Source organism: Solanum dulcamara, chromosome 8 (genome assembly GCF_947179165.1).
Source record: "Solanum dulcamara chromosome 8, daSolDulc1.2, whole genome shotgun sequence".
NCBI classification, from domain to species: Eukaryota; Viridiplantae; Streptophyta; class Magnoliopsida; order Solanales; family Solanaceae; genus Solanum; species Solanum dulcamara.
The window spans coordinates 18,598,957-18,622,962 of NC_077244.1; the positions used below are offsets into that span (position 1 = coordinate 18,598,957).

Here is a 24,006-nt window from a genome sequence, read left to right on the forward strand (position 1 = left end):
TTTCACTCCCGTAAAGAAGTTGACGTCTTAATTGTAGTTAGTAACACAATTTTGATGTGCCATGAGATATCAAATAAGGATTTAGTACAACAGTTTAATTTCTCTTTTCTATATAACAATGTAATTCTATTACAAATCTAATTAGCAAGAAAGACACCACGATAAGCTACTGCTCTAGGCCTCATTTTTTTTCCATTAAGATTTAAATGTCTGAATCTGAATGCATATCTGAATGATTAAGATGTTGTCTTTAAAACTAAACATTAAATGATTAAGATTGTTTGTTTTCAACATTTGAATGTACATAATTTATTCATATGTACATGATAAATATATAATTTAGATAAAAATTAATTAAATATTAAAAGATTAATAAAAATTAAATCATTATTTGATTTTTAAAAATGACACACTTATACTTGATTGTGATTGTGGAGATAATTTGGAGTGATGGTAATAATTGATGTTAGTATCTAGTAATGGTGGTGGTGATAGTTATGGCTCTGAAGGTGGTTGGTGTTATGGTGACTATAATAATGGTTGCGATTGGTAGTGGAGTAGTGGTATTGGTAGTTGTAATGATGAAGTTGGTTGATTTTATTAGTTGGTAGCTTGATGGTGGCGGCTAAAGAATGTGTAATTGTTGATGATGTGCTTATGATAGTTGGCAGTGGTGCTAGTTATGATGATTTAGGTGGTTGATAATAGACATTAACCACAGTGGTGGCAGTGTCTTATAGTAGTGGTGGAGGTGGCAAGGATTGTGGTGGTGATCGAATAATATATGAGGGTAGTTGAGGGTGGTGCTACTTTTGATAATGGAGTTTGTTGGTAGTAGTAGGAATTGTCTGTAGTGGAGGTAGTGGTTAATAATGGTGTTGGTGGAGGTGGCGGTGACTGTAGAGATAGAGGTGGTGGCAGCGACAATGGATATAATTATAATAATGGAACTAAGTGTGGTAGTAGCTGACAGTATTGGTAAACAACAGTGGTGGTTGTGATGGCATTGGTGGTTGGTAGTAGACGATGATAATGGTGATGGTGATGATGACATAGATGGTTAGTAGTAGTAGCTGCAATGAATATAATTATAATGATGGAGGAGGTAAGTATGGTAGCAGCAAATAGTAATAGTTAGCAATGGTGGTGGTTGTGATGACAAAGGTGGTTGGTGTAGACAACGATAATACTGGTGGTGGTGATTATGGCAGAGGTGGTTAGTGATGGTGGTTGATGATTGTGGATAAAGTGATTGTGAATATTATCCATATTAGAATACCTCTTAATTATATTAAAACTTTGTTCTAGATCTTAATGATTTAGACCTATTCAAACTAATTAAATTCTTAAATTTTAATAAAAACAAATATATTTAATGACCTAATGTCTGAATCACCCTCCTTTTAAGTGTAAACAAATGAAAACCAATGAGACCTTACAACGCCAATTGGAGCCATGATGACCTTCCTCGGTACACACAAAAGGTATTCTCTTGGAGAATATCGATTCCGCTACTAAAATATTATTTCCACTATGATAAGACAGATATCTACATGATAGGTTGGATTCCTTTTAAAGAATTTAGTCAATTAAATTTTGTAAAATCATGTTAATAGTGTACATGTTCTGCTTCTCAAATCCCACATTATTATTTGGTACAAGGGAATAAGGACGTTGTTGGATATTTATACGCAATTTTAATGTGTTTATCTGGTCAAATAAACATAAAATTAGGTACAACTGAGGGGAACAACTACACACTCCAACAAGCTTAATGCGTCTCATAAATGGCATTGGTAAAGTCAATCCAAGTGATCTAAGTTCACACTGAAGATTGAGGAAGGCATGTAAATACTGTAAAAGAGCAACTTCAATTGTTGCCACATAGCTGATGAAATTTTCCTACAGTAAGGTTCTATTGACTGAAATAAAAAATCTACCATATTATCCTTTGGTCTTCTTCTCGTTGGCCAAGAAAGCATACTATCTATATTCAGTACGTACATTTTTATGTTGCGCTCAGAGATCACTTATGCAGATTTTATCATGCTAGAATTGCACAAGGGCATGGCTTAATTGATTAAGTTAAACAAATTAGAACCGAAAAGAGTTGAGGGATCGGAAAAGGAAACTACAAAACGTTAAATTTCCCAACTAACATTGTGCAGGTCATGGTTAAACCCCTTCCAATAGCATCTTACTTCATGAGTTCATTAGTTGCTCGAGGGAAGTTGCACTCTTACAAAGAAATTGATGTTTTTCTAATAATACAAAATTGATGTCATGAGATATTAGTCTTAGCCTACACTATTACAAAGAGGATCTGCACCAATATTGCAGTTGATTTAACAATCTGTACTAGGGAATTTGCCTCAATAGTGTAGCTATTCAATATCAACTAAAGGTTTAAAGGTTTCATTGCATTCATGAATGATAGTATCCGGGACTCATCCTTTTTGATGCCGTCCTGTCTACACATGACACTATGGACATCCACTACATTGGGTTTAAGTGCAGAAAGATCTTCACAAACATTCTCCAGGTTAATTCCTCCAGCCAAGAGCCACCCAATGTTTGCTTCTAACTGATGGTACCTTAAACTGAGCCCAGTTGAACCCTTTGCCACTGCAAAAGTATGTTAATACAAATTTTATTTCATAATTTACAGTCCAACATTTGCTCAACCTTAGCTATAAATTCATCCTCTAAAATGGTCAGCGTCGTCATTGCTACTAGTGCTATTCTTCTTCTCATTACAATGTCACCGTCAAGAATCGTTTGGTATAGTTAATTAGAAAAATAATGCATGCATTAACTTTGTCTATAACTAGTACCTTATTTGGTACACTTTTTCAACCTAAGTTTTAATGCATACATTAGCATGACTAAAGATATAATTGCCTCCTTAAAAACCTTTTCGACATCCTTTCCACTGTATTTGTGGAGGATATTTTTTGTAATATCCAATGTTATTTCTAATACACCAAACCAAGCAATGCAATAAGAAATAATTTCTACATAACTAATGATAACATAACTTATATCAGCATTACTAATACACCCTATTCAACATTTTTCTTATACATCCTACTAAATAACCCCTTAGTGGTTTGATTCCTATCACAGTAGACTCAGTTGTTCAGTCATGCTAAAGTTACAGAAAACAAGTTTGCTTTGGTATGAATGAATCCAAAAAAAGAGTTTGATAATACTAACCCAATGGAATTGCATTTTTGTTAATTAGCTCCATGGGGTGGGATTAAGCTTAGTCCAAAAGAGACTGTATCATAACATACACCACCTATATCTAAGTTATGCAGACTCTTTATATTTGCTGCTACACCTGTATCGACACGAGACTGGTGCGGGTAAGGGATACATTTGTGATTCGGTCAACCCACATCGGATACCTTGACCAAGAGTCCATGGGCAACCTATATCAGATACATCAGACGGGTGCGGTTGCGGGATGCGGTCAACCCACATCAGATACTTTGATCAAGATACTTTTTCTCTTGGTCAATATTCGTAGCTTCGTGTTTCAAGTCAAACAAAGAGATGCTAAATATTCAAGCGGTTGTGTTCCGACTTATGGTAGACAGTAACAATGGTCTGTATGGAGAGTTAGTTGAAGGTCTTGAATGACTTTCTCTATCTTTTCTGAGAGGAAGAATTTATTTATCTTTATAACTGTATTAATATAATATTGAATATTTTAGCAGAATTCCCACATCCGTATCCATCCTCGGATTCGTATCCCCGAATCTTAAAATTTAGATTATGCCGAATCCAACTCTCGGATTCACATCCGTCTCGGACACCCGCACCCGAGTCCGAGCAACTTAGACCTATATGTATAAGGAAAAAATTGTACACTACTAAAAAACTGCCAAAAAGCGATGGACTGCATCGCTTTTTTTGTCAAAATCAACGGAAAAGCGACGCAGTCACTGCCGTCGCTTTTTTGCTCGACGCTTTTGAAGGAGCGACGGATAGGGTCGTAAAAAGCGACGGACTGCGTCGCTCTTATTTTTTTTAATTAAAAAAATATATAAACAAATACGACGGACTCCGTCTTTTTATTTTTTTTAAAAAAGAAATTATTTAATAAAAAGCGACGGACATTTAGTCTCCGTCCGCCGCTTTATTTATCTGAAATTTTTCCAGGAAAGCGACGGACAGGGTCGTTCTTTCCGTCGCTTTTCTGGAAAAAAAATTAAAAAAAACCCAGAAAAGCGACAAACTAAAGGACCCTGTCCGTCGCTTTTTTGAAAAAATATGAAAAAAACATAACCAAAAAAGTGACGGACTAAAGGACCCTGTCCGTCGCTTTTTCTACAACAATTTTGACAGCAGAAACCTGCAGTTTTTGTTGCCCACCTGCAATCAAAATTCAATTCAATTGTATTCAATTCAGCCTATTCAAACACAAATAACAACAAACAAAATTCGCAAAATACATAATAACAAACATAATTAAACACTTAAAATGAATAAAATCATAATTTAGAACGATTTAAAGTATTTCAAAGTTAATAAAAAATATTTAAAATATTCATAAACAAACATAGGGAACCCTAAGGATTATTTGCTATATATTCATCACTATCGTCGGAATCATCCGGAGTGGACGCTTTTGAATAACGGGGCGGAGGTTGACGGGCGAGGTTGAGCACTTGTTCTTTAATTTGCTTAACTTGTTCATTCATACTTTTTTGATCCTCAATCCTTTTTTTCTCTGATTCTACCAATGCGCGTGTAAGTTCTATAATTTGCTGAGACACTGCAGCTATCTGAACCCCGTCAATGGCCTCGGCTTGACGCGACGATCCAATACTTTCTAAACCTGATTGGAGTCGTCGTACATTATTCCTAGAGCCCATTCCATATATTCGGCCCTTGTGGCTGCCTCCAACCACTTTTTCTGTTCAAATTTGAGTGGACTGTTCAGGCGTTAGCTGAACCGAATCTCCCATCTCACGTACGTGCCACTCATAATCTTGATGCATATTAGAAAATAAAAGTTATAATCAAATTATATATATATATTAAAAATAAAACTTAGAAACAAAATACATTATAATATATCTTGAATAACTTACATAGGCTCGTTCGTCCCTTTCCTCCACCCACTCATCCGGATCTGACTCATTAGTCTTTTTCTTCACATGAGTCTTTTTAAAGACTTCATGGCGATAGGAAGTGCGTCCCAATTCTTGTTCCTATAAATAAAAATACAATTAATGAAATAATATTTTGTGAAATAATTTATTTTCAGAAAATGAATTTAAACTTAAATCTTAGAAACCTTACCATCTTTCTCTGAATCGTACCAACACTCTTTGAACCTCCGGTGTGCAACGAGCCACCCTTTAGGCTGACTCTTGATTTTTTTTCCTTGATCGGACAAGACCTTGAATTATTCCGTATCCCAATACCGGCATAATTCTTCAAATATATGAGACAACATCCAACTCGAAGGTGCCTGATCATCCCTAGCTTTCTTTAGCCAGCTAGACAGTCTGACGCTCGTTTTTCTTTCAAAAATGATCGCAATGACTATATTGTACCTTGGCTCCCAGGTACATAAAGTCTGAAAAAATAAATAACGTGAAATAATTAGTTAAGTAGATTTTAGTAAAAATATTAAAGGTAACTTAAAAAACTAGAATTAAACATACATATACCTTGAATTCATTAAACATTGCCTGGTGAATATTATTTGGAATCTCCCGCCAAGAGTGATAGGGCTCAGTATATAGCCTCCTAACACTCTCCTGAAGAGCCCTAGCAGCATCCTTCGAAGGATGCCACCTGCAAGACACATAATAAACATGTAAATATATCATCACTAAGTTATTAATCTAGCAATAATAAATAAATAAATAAAATATTAAACTTACGAGGATCCATCAGGCTCAATCATGACTCTCTCAAGTCTGTCCCTCTTTCCAGGAGCTAACCCAGACTCATCATGTAATGCCTCTGTTCTAGAAGTAGAAGAAGGTGTATGTGATGCTGTGGGAGTGTCAGTCTCAATACTAAATTCTCTAAGTCTCAGATTAGATATGTGAGGAGACTGAGATCCGGGAGATGGAGTAGAAGAAGATGATACTCTTGGGGGTCGAGCAATAACCTCCGTGGATAGTTGGTAGGTCTGATCATATGAAGTATATCTGACCTGTGAAGAAGAAAAAGCGTCGCGTGGTCGGCGGAACTGACTATGGTAAACTAAAGGATCCATAGTCCCAAAAGGCTCAACATTAATATGTGTACTAGGACTAGCTCGGCAGTGCTCCATCTCCGGCGCTGAAGAAATATGTCCTGGGATATCCTCAGGATCAACAGGTCTCCTAGACTTCTTTTTACTTCTACCAGAATGACTAATACCAAGATAATCCCGGAATCTATCACCATCACCAAATGACATCTGCATGTAAAGTAACAATACAATATATAAAAACCACATAGTTGATTAAATTTAGGGTTAGAGAAATAAATAACTTACATACTAGTGATAATATACCACTCTATTCCTCCTCACTTGTTTTATTTTCGTCATCTTTTCATTCGTCCTCCTCAGATGTTTCATATTCATTGTCAATCCATTCCTCTCCCTCAAATGATTCATATTCCTCGTTTACTTCTTCCTCAACATTTGGCATTATAAGTTCATCATCGGAAACCTCTTCTACTATGTGATGAGGATGTTCTAGTGTGGTTTTCAACTCAACATCAACTTGTTGTTGAACAAGTGCAACATCATTTTGGTACGCCACATCTAATACATTCTCAATTTCAATTCTTCCCACATGCTTTGTCTTAATAATAACCCACCAATCAGCCTTATCTCTACGCAACGGATATGGAGAGTAATAGACTTGCTTAGCTTTTTGGGCAATGATGAAAGGATCATAACTTTCGTATTGTCTGGTGTGCTTAACTTCAATTAATTTTTCTCAATATGCATCACATCAAGATTATGTCGTAGGAGATTATCCTTCCAATACGGCAACTCCCAGAATATGCTCTGTTTGGTTCAATTATGTTCAATACCATATCCAGGAAGTCTAGATGGTGGAGTTTCTATAACTTTAGGCAATTGAGAAACTCTCTCCCAAATTTGTTCTCATGTCAGTGATGGAGGTGGAGGGTCATTTTCAACCCTATTTTTTTGAATGCATGTTTCATCTTTCTAAACTCATGGTTCATTGGCAAGAACTGACGATGACAATCAAACCATGAATTTTTTCTTCTATGCTTTAAGGTGAATGCCTTATTATGTTTCATGCAACGAGGACAAGCAAGCTTTCCAGCAGTTATCCAACCAGACAACATTCCGTATGCAGGAAAATCATTAATAGTCCACATTAAAACAACACGCATAACAAAATTCTACTTAGTTGATATATCGTAAGTCACTACTCCTTCAAACCACAATTGTTTAAGTTCATCTATCAATGGTTGTAGATAGGCATCAATCAAACTTTTAGGATTGCGAGGACCTGGAATAACATAACTTAGAAAGATGTACAGAATTGTCATGCACATTTCAGGAGGAAGGTTGTACGGGGTAAGAAATACATTAGATAATGCTGTGAAGCCATCTGCACAAAACCACAATCGTACATTTCTTGGTTCACTAGCAAAATTAGGATACATGTTATTAAAATGTTTCCATGCTTCTCTGTCAGATGGATGTGACAAGACACCCGATGACCTTCTATATTCACGGTGCCATCTCATATGTGGGGCAGACCTCATCGATGCATACAACCTCTTTAATCTGGAATAAGAGGTAAATAATGCATCGCCTTAATTGGGACCATCTTTCCAGCAGGAGTCCTCTTATAACGAGCTTGTCCACAAAACTTATAATTTTCTAATTTACTATCAGTCTTGTAGAACAACATGCAACCATTAACACAACAATGAATTCTATCATACGACAATCCTAACTTGGAAATCAATCTCTTTGCCTGATAGAAGTTCTTAGGTATGTTAAACTCAGGATTAACCAGTTCGCCCAAAAGATCAACCATTGAGTCCATAGCCGCATGAGGAACACTCCAATTTGATTTAATATTCATTAACCTGACTGCAACTGACAAAGCAAAATGCAGACTCCCTTCACATAGTGGACGACTAGCCTCTTCTAAATGTTGATAGAAACGTCTTACTTCTTCATTAGAAGTTTCATCAAAACACTGTTCGGGTTCCATTCCACCTTGAACCCCGAACGCATCATTAACCATTTCATGAACTCTATCATGTTGAAATGTATAATGTTGAACTCTATCATGTAGAACCCTATCATGTTCAACACTAATTTGACCATGTGGTGCAAGCATATTATATTCATCCACGAACAACAGATTATAAAATATATTATTCAATAATCCATCTATTTCTCTATGATCAACCCATACAAAATATCTAGGCTTAAATCCATTACCATACAAATGAACCATAACTATATCTGGATTAAAAAATTTCAAGCACCTACATTCACGACAAGGACACCTAACCAATCCATTTCGCTTAAAAACATTAAGTGTCATGGCATGATCGATAAAACTTCTTACACCGTCAATAAATTCAGGTTTCAAACCACCACCAACTTTATAATGCATGTTATACATCCACAAACGATGATCCATCTACAAAATTACATATATTCAAGCGTAATTAGTTCATAAAGACTACAATTCAAGTTATAATTAAGTTCAAGTCCAAATTAATTCAAGTTATAATTAAGTTCAAGTCTGAATTAATTCAAGTTATAATTAAGTTCAAGTTCTAATTAATTCAAGTTCTAATTAATTCAAGTTATAATTAAGTTCATATTCTAATTAATTCAAATTATAATTAAGTTCATATTCTAATTAATTCAAGTTATAATTAATTAATTTATATAATAATTAAGTTCAAGTTCTAATTAATTCAAGTTATAATTAAGTTCATATTCTAATTAATTCAAGTTATAATTAATTAATTTATATAATAATTAAGTTCAAGTTCTAATTAATTCAAGTTATAATTAAGTTCATATTCTAATTAATTTAAGTTATCATTAATTTCATGTTCTAATTAATTTCAATTTCTAATTAATTCAAGTTATAATTAATTCAAGTAAAAATTAAGTTTCAAACCTCATGACATTCAGGTTGAAGTTATAAATTAAAATATCCTAAAATTCAAGTATCTAAGTTATTCAAACTATATAAAGTTTAAAGAGTTCAAAATTTATACAAACCTAAAAAATTTCTAAGTTTAACTTCAAAAGTCCTAAAGTTCAACTTCATGACTTTAAATATCTAACTCTACTTAGCTTAATTAGTTTTAAAGTCTAAAGATTTCAAATATTATACAAACCTAAAGTTCAAAATTAGTATCTAAGTTATTCTAATTATAAGTTCTAAATTAAAGTCCTATATATAATTCAAGCATCCAATTTCCAATATTTTTCTAAGTTTCAAACTTCAAAATTTTCTATATTCATGTATCTAAGTTATTCTAAAGTTCAACATTAGCTTAATTAGTTCAAAAAGAAGTTTAACCTCAACAAGATTTCTAAAGTAAACAAAAATTTCAACTTCAAAGTTCTAATTAAGTTCAACTTCTAAATTTAAGTATCCTAAAATTCAAGTATCTAAATTATTCTAATTATAAGTTCTAAAGTCCTAAAACTCAAGCCTCTAATTAAGTTCCAATATTTTTCTTTAAGTTTCAAACTTCAAAACTTCCTAAATTACAATCCAATATACAAAAAAACTACAATAAACTAAATGAAATAAACTAATTAAGTAACTACTAAATCACAAATTACTATCCAATTTACAATCTAATTCAACAACCCAAATCTAAATTAAACCCTAAAATTAAAACTATAACTACATTCACTAATTTTACAATCCAATATACAAATGAACTACAACAAACTAAATGTAATCACCTAATTAACTAACTAACATCACAAATTACTACAAAATTTACAATCTAATTCAACAATCCAAATCTAAATTAAACCCTAAAATCAACATTATAACTACATTCACTAATTTCACAATCCAATATAAAAATGAACTACAACAAACTAACTGTAATCACCTAATTAACTAACTAACATCACAAATTACTAAAAAATTTACAATCTAATTCAACAACCCAAATCTAAATTAAGACCTAAAATCAAAACTATAACTACATTCACTAATTTTACAATCCAATATATAAATGAACTACAACAAACTAAATGTAATCACCTAATTAACTAACTAACATCACAAATTACTAAAAAATTTACAATCTAATTCAACAACCCAAATCTAAATTAAGCCCTAAAATCAAAACTATAACTACATTCACTAATTTTACAATCCAATACACAAATGAACTACAACAAACTAAATGTAATCAACTAATTAACAAATGACAAATAAAATAAATTAAAATTTAATTTTAGGTTTAAGCCCTAACCTCTTAAAAATGACTAATAGTCCAAAAGCTCCACAAGACGGTGGCGGCGGCGGTAGGCTGACGGAGACCTGAGAGACGGTGGTGGGGCGGTGGTGGGACGGCGGTGGGAGGGAGGGATTTAGAGAGAAGGCAGAGAGAAATAGAAAGTTTAGAGAGAGAGGAAAAATTGAAAAAAAAAATGTTCTGTCTTGAACATATTTAACAAAAAGAGACGGATAGCGTCTCTAAGTCCGTCGTTTTTAAAAAAATATTTGATCGCCATTTTGACCAAAAAGCGACAGACAAAGCGACATTGTCCGTTGCTATTTTAAATATGTTGACCAAATATTTTGAGCAGTAGTGACGGACTTAGCGACCCAGTCCATCGCTACATTAAAAAAAAAAGCGACGGACGGCGTCTAAATATTTAATTTATAAATAATTATTTTTAATAAAATATATAAAATATTTATATAAAAATAATATTTAATTTTAGCCGAAAAATCTGCCAAAATAAGCGACGGACTAGGCGTCACTATCCGTCGCTCCTATTAAAAAAATTTTAAAATAAAGAAAAACGACAGACAACGTCGTTTTCGCCATCGCATTTTGTTTGCCACGCAGTCCGTCGCTTTTTATTCTATCATTTTTTGGCAGTTTTTTAGTAGTGGTACCTGCCACCTTTGGAAGTATCCACTAGAATCCAATCAATCAGAGAAGACTCCTCATCAAATATAGAGTTCAAAAGGCCTGCCTCTTCATCTGCATGAAGTACATATACTAAAAGTTTCTCCCTGACTAAAACTAGAAAAGCATCTCGAGAATCATTTTCAGTTGGTTTTTTAATAAAGAAATCAAGAAAATAACAGAGAAATACTTTGGGAGAAAAATAATGCAATGAGGCCAAAGAAAATTATTTTATTTTACTTTCTTGGACTCTACATTTATAAGAACAAAAATAGTAAAAAGGTAATGATAAACTAGCCTAGAATATCTCTGCAAAATATCTTAATAAACTAATTACTAATAAATAGGAAAAACTAGCTAACTGACTATTAACTTGAATTTATTCAAAAACTACGCAGTAAAATAAAGTTACTGCAGTTCAAAAACATAATTCTAACGGTCTTCCTTACTTGAGGAACTGCAGATTCTAGACTTGACTGAAATTGATCTCATGAACAAATCTGTTATTTCATCTTTTGTCTTGCAAGGCTTATGTGCATCTTCTGTTGGATTAAATGAGTAACTTTTATCTCTCATTTCAACTTATAAAATTTCTTGCTTAGTGAAATCAAAGATCCGACAATATTTGTCCCCAAATAATAATTTAAATCCTTTTTCCATTAACTAACCAACACTCAACAAACTCTTATCAATACCAAGCACATAAAGAACATCTTTAATTATTTTTATATCTAAACTTGATTTGATTGCAACAGATCATTTTCCTTTTGAAGGAATATAGTCACCATTTCCAATTCCGAGTTTCTTATTTTTCATAGACACAAACTCTTTAAAAAGATTTTTGTCATATGTCATATGGTTTGTACAATCACTATCAATCATCTAAAAATCAGATTTTTTTGGTAGAAAAATAGGTTGCCACACATAAGTGGTCTTCTTCTTCTTCAGCAGTGACTTGGGCAACTGCTTCATCCTTTTTAAAGTTGCTTTTGCAAATTACAGCTTCATGACCAAGTTGTTTGCAAGTCTTGCACTGTGCATCTGGTCTTTTCCAATATTTATATGGAGGATGCTCATTTTTGCCACAATTCTTACAAAGTAGGTAATTTTTTAAGAATTTATCCTTGTTTTGAGTTTTGTGATTGGCTGCTAAAGCTTCATCAACCATGCCATCTTGCCTCATAAGCCTCCTTTGTTCCTGTGCCTGCAAAGAATTTAACAATTCTGCCAAGGTAATTTTGGAAAGATCTTGTGCATTTTTCAAAGTAGTTATACATGTTCCATATCTTTCAGTCATTGTTACAAGAATTATTTCAACAATTCTTGAATCTTTAAATTCAGTGCCTCGCAGTCTTACCTTGTTAACAATACCAAGCAATTTGTCAAAGTATTCCTTGACAGTTTCTGACTCTTTCATTCTTTGCAATTCGAATTCCCTCATTAAATTTAATACCTTCATTCGTCGTATTCTTTTGTCTCCAGCATATTCTTTATTTACATAATCCCAAATTTCTTTTGGTGATGCGAAAGTCATGATTCTCGTGAAAATAATTATTGAAACTGCAGCAAACAAAGTTGCTTTTGCCTTGGATTTAATGGTTTTTTTTTTCTTGTGATTGATTTGGGCCACAGTGAAATTATTAGGCAACAGATTAACTTCATAATCCTCTTCCACGGCTTACCAAATATCAAGAGCCTCCAAGGAGTCTTCCATTCTCATAGCCCATAGTTGATAGTTCTCACCATCAAAAATAGGAAGAGCCATTCGTGAAAAACTATTTTCGAAACCATTTTTTCACTCACAGATCCCTCAAGAAAAAGCCTCTAGATCTAATTGTTGATTTTTTAATAAAGAAATTAAGAAATAACAGAGAAAGACTTTGAGAGAAAAATACTGAAACGAAGCCAAAGAGAATTATTTTATTTTGGTTTCTTGGACTCTACATTTATAAGAACAAAAACAGTAAAGAGGTAATAGTAAACTAGCCTAGAATATCTCTGCAAAATATTTTAATAAACTAATTATTAATAAATAGGAAAAACTAGCTAACCAACTATTAACTTGGATTTATTCAAAAACTAAGAAGTAAAATAAAGTTGTTGAAGTTCAAAAACATAATTCTAACATTTCCATGAAGCTGCTCAATTTGAACATGCTGTGGATTTGAGTATTGAAAACAATAAATTCAAGATGGTGAATGATGACGGTTCCTCACCTGCACCAGTTCAAGATCTGCTGCATCAGAGGCCCTTAGTATTGTGTCAGCATTATCATCTACAAACACCCCAACTAGCAGAGCTCTATATTCCCGCGCAACCTTTGAGATTTTCTTTGCAATAGAAAGTGAAATAGAATGTTTTGAGTTAGGCCATATGATCATACCAATAAAATTGGCTCCAGCTTCTGCTGCAAGAGCAGCATCTCTAGCTTATGTAATTCCAGACATTTTGACTAAAGTCCTATTTTCTGTCTGCTCTGCTTGAGCCGATACCCCTGCTGACTGATTTAAGGTACACATAAATCTATTGCTGGTGGAAGTCCTCAGTTGTGATCTATCAGTAGAATATACTTGTACACCCAATAGACCTGTAAAAAAACATTTGGCAAAAGGATGTTTCGTTTCTAATATATTGTACTTCAACCAGAACTGTGAACTAGTTTTAATAGAATCTTAAGGAAAAATTATAATAAGTTATACTTCTTAAACACCGATCAATTCCAAATTTACATCTTTACACATATTGTTAATAAGAAACAGAATAAGAGAAGGTCAAAAAGGAAAACTTCTCTCTATAAGATTAAAACGAACTCGAGAAAAATGAAACAGTGGAAAAGCAAACGTTCAAAATCCAAATTTTAATTGTTAAGTGTAAGCTTCCTAGCCCAGTCCTTGTTGGCTTCTATCTTTCGTTTGTATGCATTCACTGTCACTCAGGGATCAGGACCCTAAACAGAATAACAATATAAGGACAGATAATGCATGTAAAGGGCACACAAGATTTTTACGAGGAAATCTCCTTGCTCAAAGAAGAAAAACTACGACCTGTCCCACAGAATTTTGCAACCAACTTTGACAAAGGTACAAGAGCAAAGTTATCTATTACAACCTATTGTAACTAGATACTAAACCTCTCCACCCCTTGGCTTGCAACAACTCTATAACAAGACTTTGAGCCTAAGCAATATTTCTATTGCCCACTACCCCAACTAACTCTTAGATAACGTAGACTTTGAACATTTCGATCAAGACTAACTCTAGCAATGACTCGGAAATTAAGCAATACAAATATTGCCCACTATACAACCATCCCTCAGTTAATGTAGACTTTTCTAACCACTTCAAAGCTAACTCTATCAATGAAGTCAAAATGACAAACAAACTGATCAATGTTCCTTTATAGTGTAGGAACTGATCTTACAATATTTAGCACAAAAAATACAAAACTCAAAACCCAAATGATGATGCTGCAACACTGGATCAGGTCCTTGTTGAGTATGAGCAATGTTCTTCTTTGAAGATGGCTTTTGCTTTGTGTATATGCTTGATTTGCAAAAGCTTGGTGTTTTTTGTCACAATGTTCTCTTCATAAAAGAGACAAAAAACCTTGGAGCCACGCCATTGGTCGAGGTCTCTACTGTTGCAACACCTCTGCTGCAGTGCCACCAACCACAACAGCTTTTGCAGCTTTACATCTGGTCTCTAGACTGTCTTCGACTCGCCTTGTTCATAAGACAAGGTCCGTCTACCGAGTCCCATGGTTTATTAATACATCAAAATCTGAATATAATATTTCTTCCCTTTTTGATGATGGCAAACCATGCGTGCTTGTGTTCTTACTTTTATTGAACTTTCTTTTATCAATGCGACTAGGTCCCCCATGCATTCCCCCTGTCGCATAGCCTTCCTAAACAGCATGAACATAACGGCCTGTGTGCCTGTGTTTCTCATTTCCAGTGAACTTCTCCTTATCAATATGACCAGGTCTCCCATGCACTTTCAATGAACTTTCCCTTTATCAATGCGACCAGGTTCCCATACATTCACATGTTGTCTCTCATATCCCTCCTTGTGTCATTCGTTGTACGATAGTTTGTTAAATCATTAAAATACAAACTACAATTTTCCTCTTTTTTGATGATGACAAACTATTCCCCCTATCGACATTTTCTTCTCCCTTTCATATGAACCAGATTCCTTGATCCGAACTGGCTATATGTCATTAATACTTCTCCCCCCTTTTGGCATCATAAAAAAGTTAGAACAGTGAACTAAGTAAAGTAATACTCACTCTCGATAAATTCATGGCCACTGGGCAACTCTAACATGAATGAACTAACCAAGAGCAAGAAAAGAAGAATAGTAGACAAGAAGGCATATTTTCATTCATAACTATCAAAATAGCATAAAAAACATTACATTAACAAACATGCATAAGGAAACTGATCAGTTTTAGCCATGGAGATTGAAAAGAAATACACTTAGGATAGGAAGCAAAAATAGAAGGACTAGGAAGAGGGAGGATGATGAAGAAGAGAATGGAGAACCATCATCATGCGCTCATTTTTAGCCGCCTAAGCATATACCAATTGTTTGATCAGGTACTACACTTCATAATGAGACTTTTTATTTTTAGAAACTAAGGCATGAACATGTGCCTCCAAATCAACATTTTTTCCCCTAAAATGTCTCATCACAGCCTGGTCCTTGAGTTAGGCCTTGCTGCAAAATTGCTTTCAATCTAGCAATTTCACCATTACACCTTTCCATTGCAACAATTATGTCCTCCATATTTGCCTTCAGCTTCTCTTGTTTTTCCAAAAAGTCTTGACGCCTAGGACTTTGCTTTCTTGCCCATTCTTCCCTCAACACACTCAAATTCAATGAGAGTGGTTAATAAGAAAGATTGTTTCACTGTCCCTACAATCTTTTTGTTAAATTCATCTTGTAATAGACAAAGACCTTGTTTAAGAAAGAATCGTAGGTCAATCTATGTCTTCCATCCCTTGAAGTATTACATAATGCATCAGAATGTAGAACTTCTTACTCATTGAGATTTTTCTTAGGATTCTTGCTCATTGATTCAAACTCTAAACTACCCATTCTTTTCCAACTGCTAAGATGATTTCTCTATCTCTCTTTTCTTATGATAGGTCACCCTCAATCATACGTTCAGTTACACCTTTTGGGATAGGACCAGGTTGAGACTAGATAGCTGTTTCTGAGAGAGGTTTTGAGATAGCCAAATCTGAAATTAGTAAAACCTCGAAAGGAATGAAGGTCCTGAGTGAAGGACATTCCAGGTGAGGGAGAGATGAAGACTTGTTGCCTAAGAATAACTTTGAGGGAGAGGATGGTTTAGACATTGTAGGAATTTTGAAAGTTTTACACAAGATAAATCAATGGGTGTCAAGAATGTGACAATACTCTAGAAAGGTAGGAGAAGACACAAGGAATTTTGAACAGTTCTCAAAGGCATTTAAAAAGAGAATAATTTTGATACTAACCTTTGATGAAGGACCTGGCCCCTCTTCAAAACTTTTAAAAGATTTGCCTTGAGTCTGTCCCATTAACCTCTCTTCCTTAGCTAGTCCACCATACGTGTATACCTACAAAAGGTATGGGACTGAATTTAGACCAAAAGAAGCATATTACTAACAAGAATACCTGTTCTCTAATCATAACCAATGTGAGGGTTGAAAATATCAGCTAGGATAACTCAATTCAACTTGATCAACCCTATCTTCAGCCTACTTTTCTCAACGTGATCCCTGTTAAGAGTCTTTGTGAGGATGTCAGCCACTTGATCTTCAGTCTTGAAGAATTACATGCAAATATATCCTTTGTCAATATTGTTCTTCAAAAGTTATGCCTCACATCAATATGCTTAGTTCTCTTATGATGCACTAGATTCTTGCCCACATCCCAAAACTATAAATAATATCAGGTTTGCTAGCTGACAGGAATAGAAGAGATCCAATGATTCCTCTATGCATAGTATCAGTCATATATGAACCAGGTCCCTCGGTGTCCTATTTTAGCAATTGATTTGGTTGATCAATAGCTTCAAAACTTGGGGGCTGATTGACATACGATTCCTCCTTCAAGTACTCATTGAGAAAGGCACTTTTCATATTCATTTGAAACAATTTGTATCTCATGTAGGCAACAAAAAGAAATGAGAATTATTATTATTTTAATTCTTGCAACAGGGGCAAAGGTTTCATCATAGTCAATGCCTTCTTCATGATTGTACCCTTGAACCACCATCTTGGATTTGTTCCTTGTGATTACACCATGCTCATTAAGCTTGTTTATTTACACCAAGCTCTTCCCTATGAGGATTATACCAGATGGTCGTAGAACCAAGTGTGATACCTTGCTTCTTTCAAACTTATGTAGTTCTACCTGATTTGCATTTCCAAGTCTAAGGAAGAAGTGAGATTGTCAAGTGGATGAGATGACTTATGCTTCTGGTTTGATCTTCTTGTGAACGACTGTGGTTGAATGGTACCAGGTCCCTCTATCCCCTAAATAAAAGACTCAGAGAGTTGCAAGTCAATTATTCCAGTGGGATCTTGCTGAGGACCAGGTACCTCTGCTTCTTCATATCCCTTAATTCAAGGAATATGAAATGACCACTTTTTTAAAATATAGTGATCTCTTGTTGTAGACCCTGCAAGCTTTGTTGGTTGATCAATATCCCATAAATACTCCTTCATCGCTCTGATTAAGCACATGTTGGAGATATATCATGCAATGTTAACAATTTTAGCTCAGAAATTCTTTGGAAAATTGGCATCAATTAACATGGTTCTAACAACGTCGATCAAGGTTCTGTTCTTTCCTTCAACCATGTCATTTTGTTGAGGAATTTTTAGAGCTTCAAAGATGTGACTTATCCCATGATCTGCATAGAAATTTTCATCTTTGCATCTTCAAAACTCTGTTTCATGGTTCTGACCTGGTCCCTCCCCTTCTTTGAACCTTTATAGGTCCATATAAGTCCATGTGAAGTAACTCAAGAGGCCCGATAATGCTGACTTGTTTCTTCTATTTGAAGGACAACCCGGTCAATTTTCCTTTGACCCATGCATCATAAATTTTGTCATTTGCAAATTTATCCTTTGGTACTCTACAGACCAAGTCCCTTGAAACCAGATTGTTGAGAATAGAAGTACTGACATATCCCAATATTTGATGCCATAAATCTACATTTTCACTTTACTCATGGAGCCATGTATGATTATCACCAAAAAATGAGTTAAAGCAGCGACATACATATTTTGCACATAGTATACATCTTCGATAGCATATTCAAGATCTCTATAAGTTTTCAACACCAAGAATGTATTCTTTCTTTCCATTTCCTAAAGGAGACACCTCCCTTTGAAGTGCCTTCAGTAAGAGAAAGTTTTTTTTTGATTTGGTCAGTCATATGCTTGGAATATTGAGAAAATAATCAAATGCCCCTTCAATCTATTATCAAATTTCCAACTATACACTTATACATTATGGAAGTCCTATAACACCCCTAAACTATTTTAAGGTGGAATAAATTACCTCTTAAATGTTGAGTTGGCACAGAGAGTGCATTTCACTCTCTTTAAGAGAGTGAGAAGCAAAAAGCCATGTAAAAAATAATTTTTTTATATTTTTGTTATAGTTAAATAATTTATATTTTATTTTTCCATTTATTTATTTTTTTAAAACAAAATGACCTCTGCTTTAATGGAGGTAAATGGTAATTACTTTTCCTCACCCACTTCCATTGTAAACAAGAAACAACAACCAAAATACTTCTATCTTTGATGGATTGACTATACCGATGATGACGAGGAAATAATCAACGCAGAAGAGGAAGCCAAAAAACTAAGAAGATGAATTTGTCATCAAATGTTTTTGACAATTTTTTCATCTTAGTTTACCTCACTTTTTATCTTTTTCATATATACAAATCAATATTTTAAATTGCCCAAAAATAAACATTAGATCTGTAACTTTATTTACACCCAATTTACTATCAAAAAAGAAATAAAGGAAATCCAATTTCTTGTTCATCCTTTGCAAAAAGGTTGATTTTTTTCATCAACCCATTTGACGAATTTGTATTTTCAGCAATACTTTTTTGTTCAAATTCATCATTAGAAGAAGATTCTTGATAAGATTTTTTTAAAAATTGACCCTTCGTTTTGCATTTTAGCTCTTTAGAAGAATCTTTAATATTATTTTAATAGTGAAAAGATAGTGAAATGTGATTAAAAGAAAAAGAATGAGGAAGAAAGTAAATAAAAAATAAAAATAAACAGAAAATACACATGTTAAATATGGGTTGGTGCGTGTATTTTACCGCACACAACAAATTTGGGTGTTGCATTTTAGGGTGAAGTTAATTCTATTTTGAAATATTTTTTTTTTTTTGGGGGGGGGGGGGGTGTAATAGGACTCCCGTGAAGTATAGGTGTGTAGTTGAGAATCTAGTAATAGATTAGAGGAGCATATGGCCATTTTCTCCTTGGATTATCCACTATCCATAAACTAGCAATGACTACTTCCTCCTACTCTTACCTTCACTAAGGAATTACCTGTTAGCCTTAGGAACCCATTTAAGTTTGAGTTCCCCTATAATGGTGTAATCAGTGTTTTTTTAGTCCAGAAAGACAAGTTTTGCTTTCTCATTTTAATTTGGGGACCAGGTCCTTTCTTCTATTTTTCCTTCTGCTTAGAGTATTTTGAAAAATTCTTCTCACTTCTTTTGAAGGCTTCACAATCCTTATTTAGGTGTCCATTTCTATCATAGTATGTACACAACAAGTTATCAGACACTGACACATACTTGTTATGAGGATTGAAAGGGGGTTCCAATTTTGAACACCCAAGACCCTTTCCTTCATTTGGTCCCTGATTATTCAGGTTTGCCAACATTTTGGAAGAGTTGGCCCATTTCAGAGACATGTCCAACTCATGCTTGATTTGAACCAAGTCCCTTTCCAACTGAAGATTTTTCTCTAGTAACAAGGCTAGCTTCAATTCAGAATTTTTCAAATGTTCTTCAAGTTTTAGTTCAACTTTGTTAGCCTTACTCTTCTACTTGAAATCTATTTCAGGACTACATTTCAACTTTTTCTTGACATCATTGTTTCCAGCTTTCAGCGCAAAAATTGTTTCTTTTAGTTCTGACATTTAGATGACCAAGGTAACTTTTTTATCTTGAAAAATGTCAATGCTATTATTCAAACGATAATTTTCAGAGGTTAACTCACATAGTGAGTCAATCAAGAAATAAGCTAATTTTTTGAGTTTCTTGAGAGAAAAAGCATTCAGATTTTTCTTAAGGTCAAACAAAGTTACCTTTTCATCCGCCTCTTCATTAGATTTTGCCATGAAGACAAATATGGTGTTGAACATATCATCATCATCCTCCTTTACAGCCAGCATGGATGTATCCTTTGGATGATCAGATTCATCAGAGTCTCTTAAGAGGTTTCCCAAGATAGCTAGAGTCTTCTTTACTACATAATCAACAACAATTATTCTTCTTGATTTATTAGGGACCTAGTCCCTTTGTTTGTCTCAGTCTCCCCCTGTCTTGACATAATCTCTGTATTCTCCTTTCTGCATGGGACAATTTCTGATAAAATGCCCTGACTTTCCACAACTATGACACAAGTCAGTGTCATTTGTTGTTCTACTTGTGTTGCCTTTCTTCATGAATCCGCCATGCTTTCTCATGATTTTGTGAAATTCTTTTTGTACCATTTTAAGATTTGGTGCAGCAGTCATCCTTCAGCTTGTAGGATCTTCTCTCGGTGTTACACGTATAGAGAGTACCAGCTCTGATATCAATTAGTAGAATGGATGCGTTCACTATCACTTAGGGACCAGGTTCCTGAACAGAATAACAATGTAAGGACAAATAATGCACGTAAAGGGCACACAAGATTTTTACATGAAAATTTCTTTGCTCAAGGGAGAAAAACCATGACCTGTCCCACAGGGTTTAGCAACCAACTTTCACTAAGGTACAAGAGCAAAGTTATCTATTACAACCTATTGTAACTAGATACTAAACCTCTCCACCCCTTGGCTTGCAACAACTCTACAACAAGACATTGAGCCTAAGAAATATTTCTATTGCCCACTACCCCAACTAACTCTTAGCTGACGTAGACTTTGATCATTCCGATCAAGGCTAACTCTAGCAATGACTCGGAAATTAAGCAATATAAATATTGCCCACTACACAACTAACCCTAGATTAATGTGGACTTTTCTAACCACTTCAAAGCTAACTCTAGCAATGAAGTCAAAATGACAAACAAACTGATCAATGTTCCTTTATAATGTAGGAACTGATCTTAAAGTATTTAGCACAAAAGATACAAAACTCAAAACCTAAATGAAGATGCTGCAATGTTGGATCAGGTCCCTGATGAGTATGAGCAATGTTCTTCTTTGAAGATGGCTTTTGCTTTGTGTATATGTTTGATTTGCAAAAGCTTGGTGTTTTTTGTCACAATGTTCTCATCATAAAAGATATAAAAAACCTTGGAGCCACGCCATTGGTCGAGGTCTTTGCTGTTGCAGTGCCTCTGCTGCAGTGCCACCAACCACAATAGCTTTGGCATTTTTACAGCTGGTCTTCAGACTATCTGTGACTCGCCTTATTCATAGGACCAAGTCCGTTTACCGAGTCCCATGGTTTGTTAATACATTAAAATCTGAATATAATAGTTTGTGTGAAAAAAGTTAAAAGACAAATAGAATATGTAATAGGGTTGGTGATTTCTAATCGCTCTTCACATCACGTGCTTTCTTAAGAGAACCCAAGTTCTCCCAACTTATTATCTTCTGAAGCTACAGATTATTTCTTAAAAAGTGTTACCCTCTTTCTTTTGTTTTTTTGTTCTATTTCCTTTTAGGGTGGGGGTACTATAAGTGCAGAGGATGTCCATATAATTCAAACTTTAACTTACTTTGACTTCTAGGAATGACTATAACTCTTATTGAAGCTGAGTTCTGTCACGACCCAAAAATTGAGGTTATAATGACACACATCCCAAAACCCTACCTGATGTGTAAGCCTAAAAGTAAAACTCATACGAGACTCTCAAAGAGAAAGTCATGCCACAATTTAAATGAAAAGAAAAACAATGAAAAATTATCCAAAAACCTAGTGTCATAAGTATAAAGAGTATCTACTATAAGATTCAAGTCTAAAGATTACAACATAATTCTCTGAATGATATAAAAGATTGAGAAATAAAGATAGACTAGTGACGATCCGAATTATGGGACCTCACCACTAATTCGAGAATACACAATACGCTAGAATATCAGCTGTCACGTGAGGTACTCTGACTAGTATCTGCATAAAAAAGGGACACAGAAGTAGGGGTGAGTAAAATTCTCATGTACTCAGTAGGTTTTAGCCAACTGAACATAAGAAATTAATCAAACCTATAAAATAAACTAAGGAACGCGTCCACCTGCATACAGAAAAGTCTCACATCGGCATCAGTGTCGGCAGTTTATATATATAATGGCTCTAGTAAAGTAAACCCATAATAACAGCTCATAATCACAATTAACTAGATAATTCAAGCAGTACAGATATCAATGCAATGTAATATGATGATGCAATGATGTGGTGGTATGGTAGAATCAAGACTGTTGCACAACCTATCGTATACACCTGCTAAGCTGTGCTACCAAGTAGGACCCATGGGGTCTCGCAGGACATATAGTTCAATCACAATAACTCATTATCCTTGCCATCTCCTTGTGGTCAAGGGATCACAATGCATCCACTACCCTGCCGTAAAACTGCCTCGATCAGGGACTCAAAATACAAAGGTTTAAAGGTGTTTCATTTTCTTTCTCAAAAAGAATTTCCATATTTCTTAACTTTCCATATTTCATGATATGATGAATGAGGATGAATGCATCAAAACACATACGGCATGAAAGTAATATTCAACTCACATGTGGTACAAGGTTCAAAGTTCTCAAAACTTAACCTACACATGATATTCACCCTCAATAAATAGTAATGAGAAGCAAATACTTCCATTTAAATATTCATCCCTTTCTCAACAATATTTCAATACTCAAGCATGCTCAAAACTCCTAACTCAACCTCTCAGGTGGGCATCACAAGTCAAATAATATATTCAAGCCTATCTCTTAGGCAAATCATGAATCAGATGCTCTCAAAGCAAATAAGATAACAAATATGGCAAATAAACCCCCGCACGGTAACACATTAATAAATAGGACCCTACAAGGGCATCAAAATATATATAACATTCTCAACTCATACTACAACCCATCCCAAAGTCTATAACATATGAATGACTAATTACCCCATCTCAATCTCAAAGAAGGATAGCCAAACCTACCTCAATTGTCGAAACCACACCCGAATACCTCTACTGGACAAGCAACTTTCGAATTCAATGCCCGGAATGAAAACCCACTATCAACAATGAAATATACACATCACAAGGAGTTCAATGACACCCATATTAATAGATTTTATAACCGATGGTAAAATAGTCCAAAAATTAATTATTTTTGAAAAGAGTCAAATCTAAAAATTTATTGGACAATCACATTCTACTAGTAATAAGAAACTCATGGTTGGAAAACTCATAAAAATAGAGCTCAAAACGAGTTAGAAATCACCATTTTCCTTAAATTCAGATTATGGAAGAAACAGAGATTTTTGGGGTTTGAAACTAAAGTTTTGGAGTTAAAATCGTCAAATACTTAATGAAAAAGGAAGGTTTTAGGTCAAAAAATCACTTACCCAACACTTTGCCTCAAAATCTCTTCTCAAATCACCTCAAAGAGTTCAAGA

General features: G+C 34.4%; 1 pseudogene; it reads right to left on the reverse strand.

Annotated features, from left to right (window-relative positions):
• Window positions 1–2,398: 2,398 nt before the first annotated feature.
• LOC129899832 (N-(5'-phosphoribosyl)anthranilate isomerase 1, chloroplastic-like) lies at window positions 2,399–23,217 on the reverse strand (annotated as a pseudogene).
• Window positions 23,218–24,006: the final 789 nt, after the last annotated feature.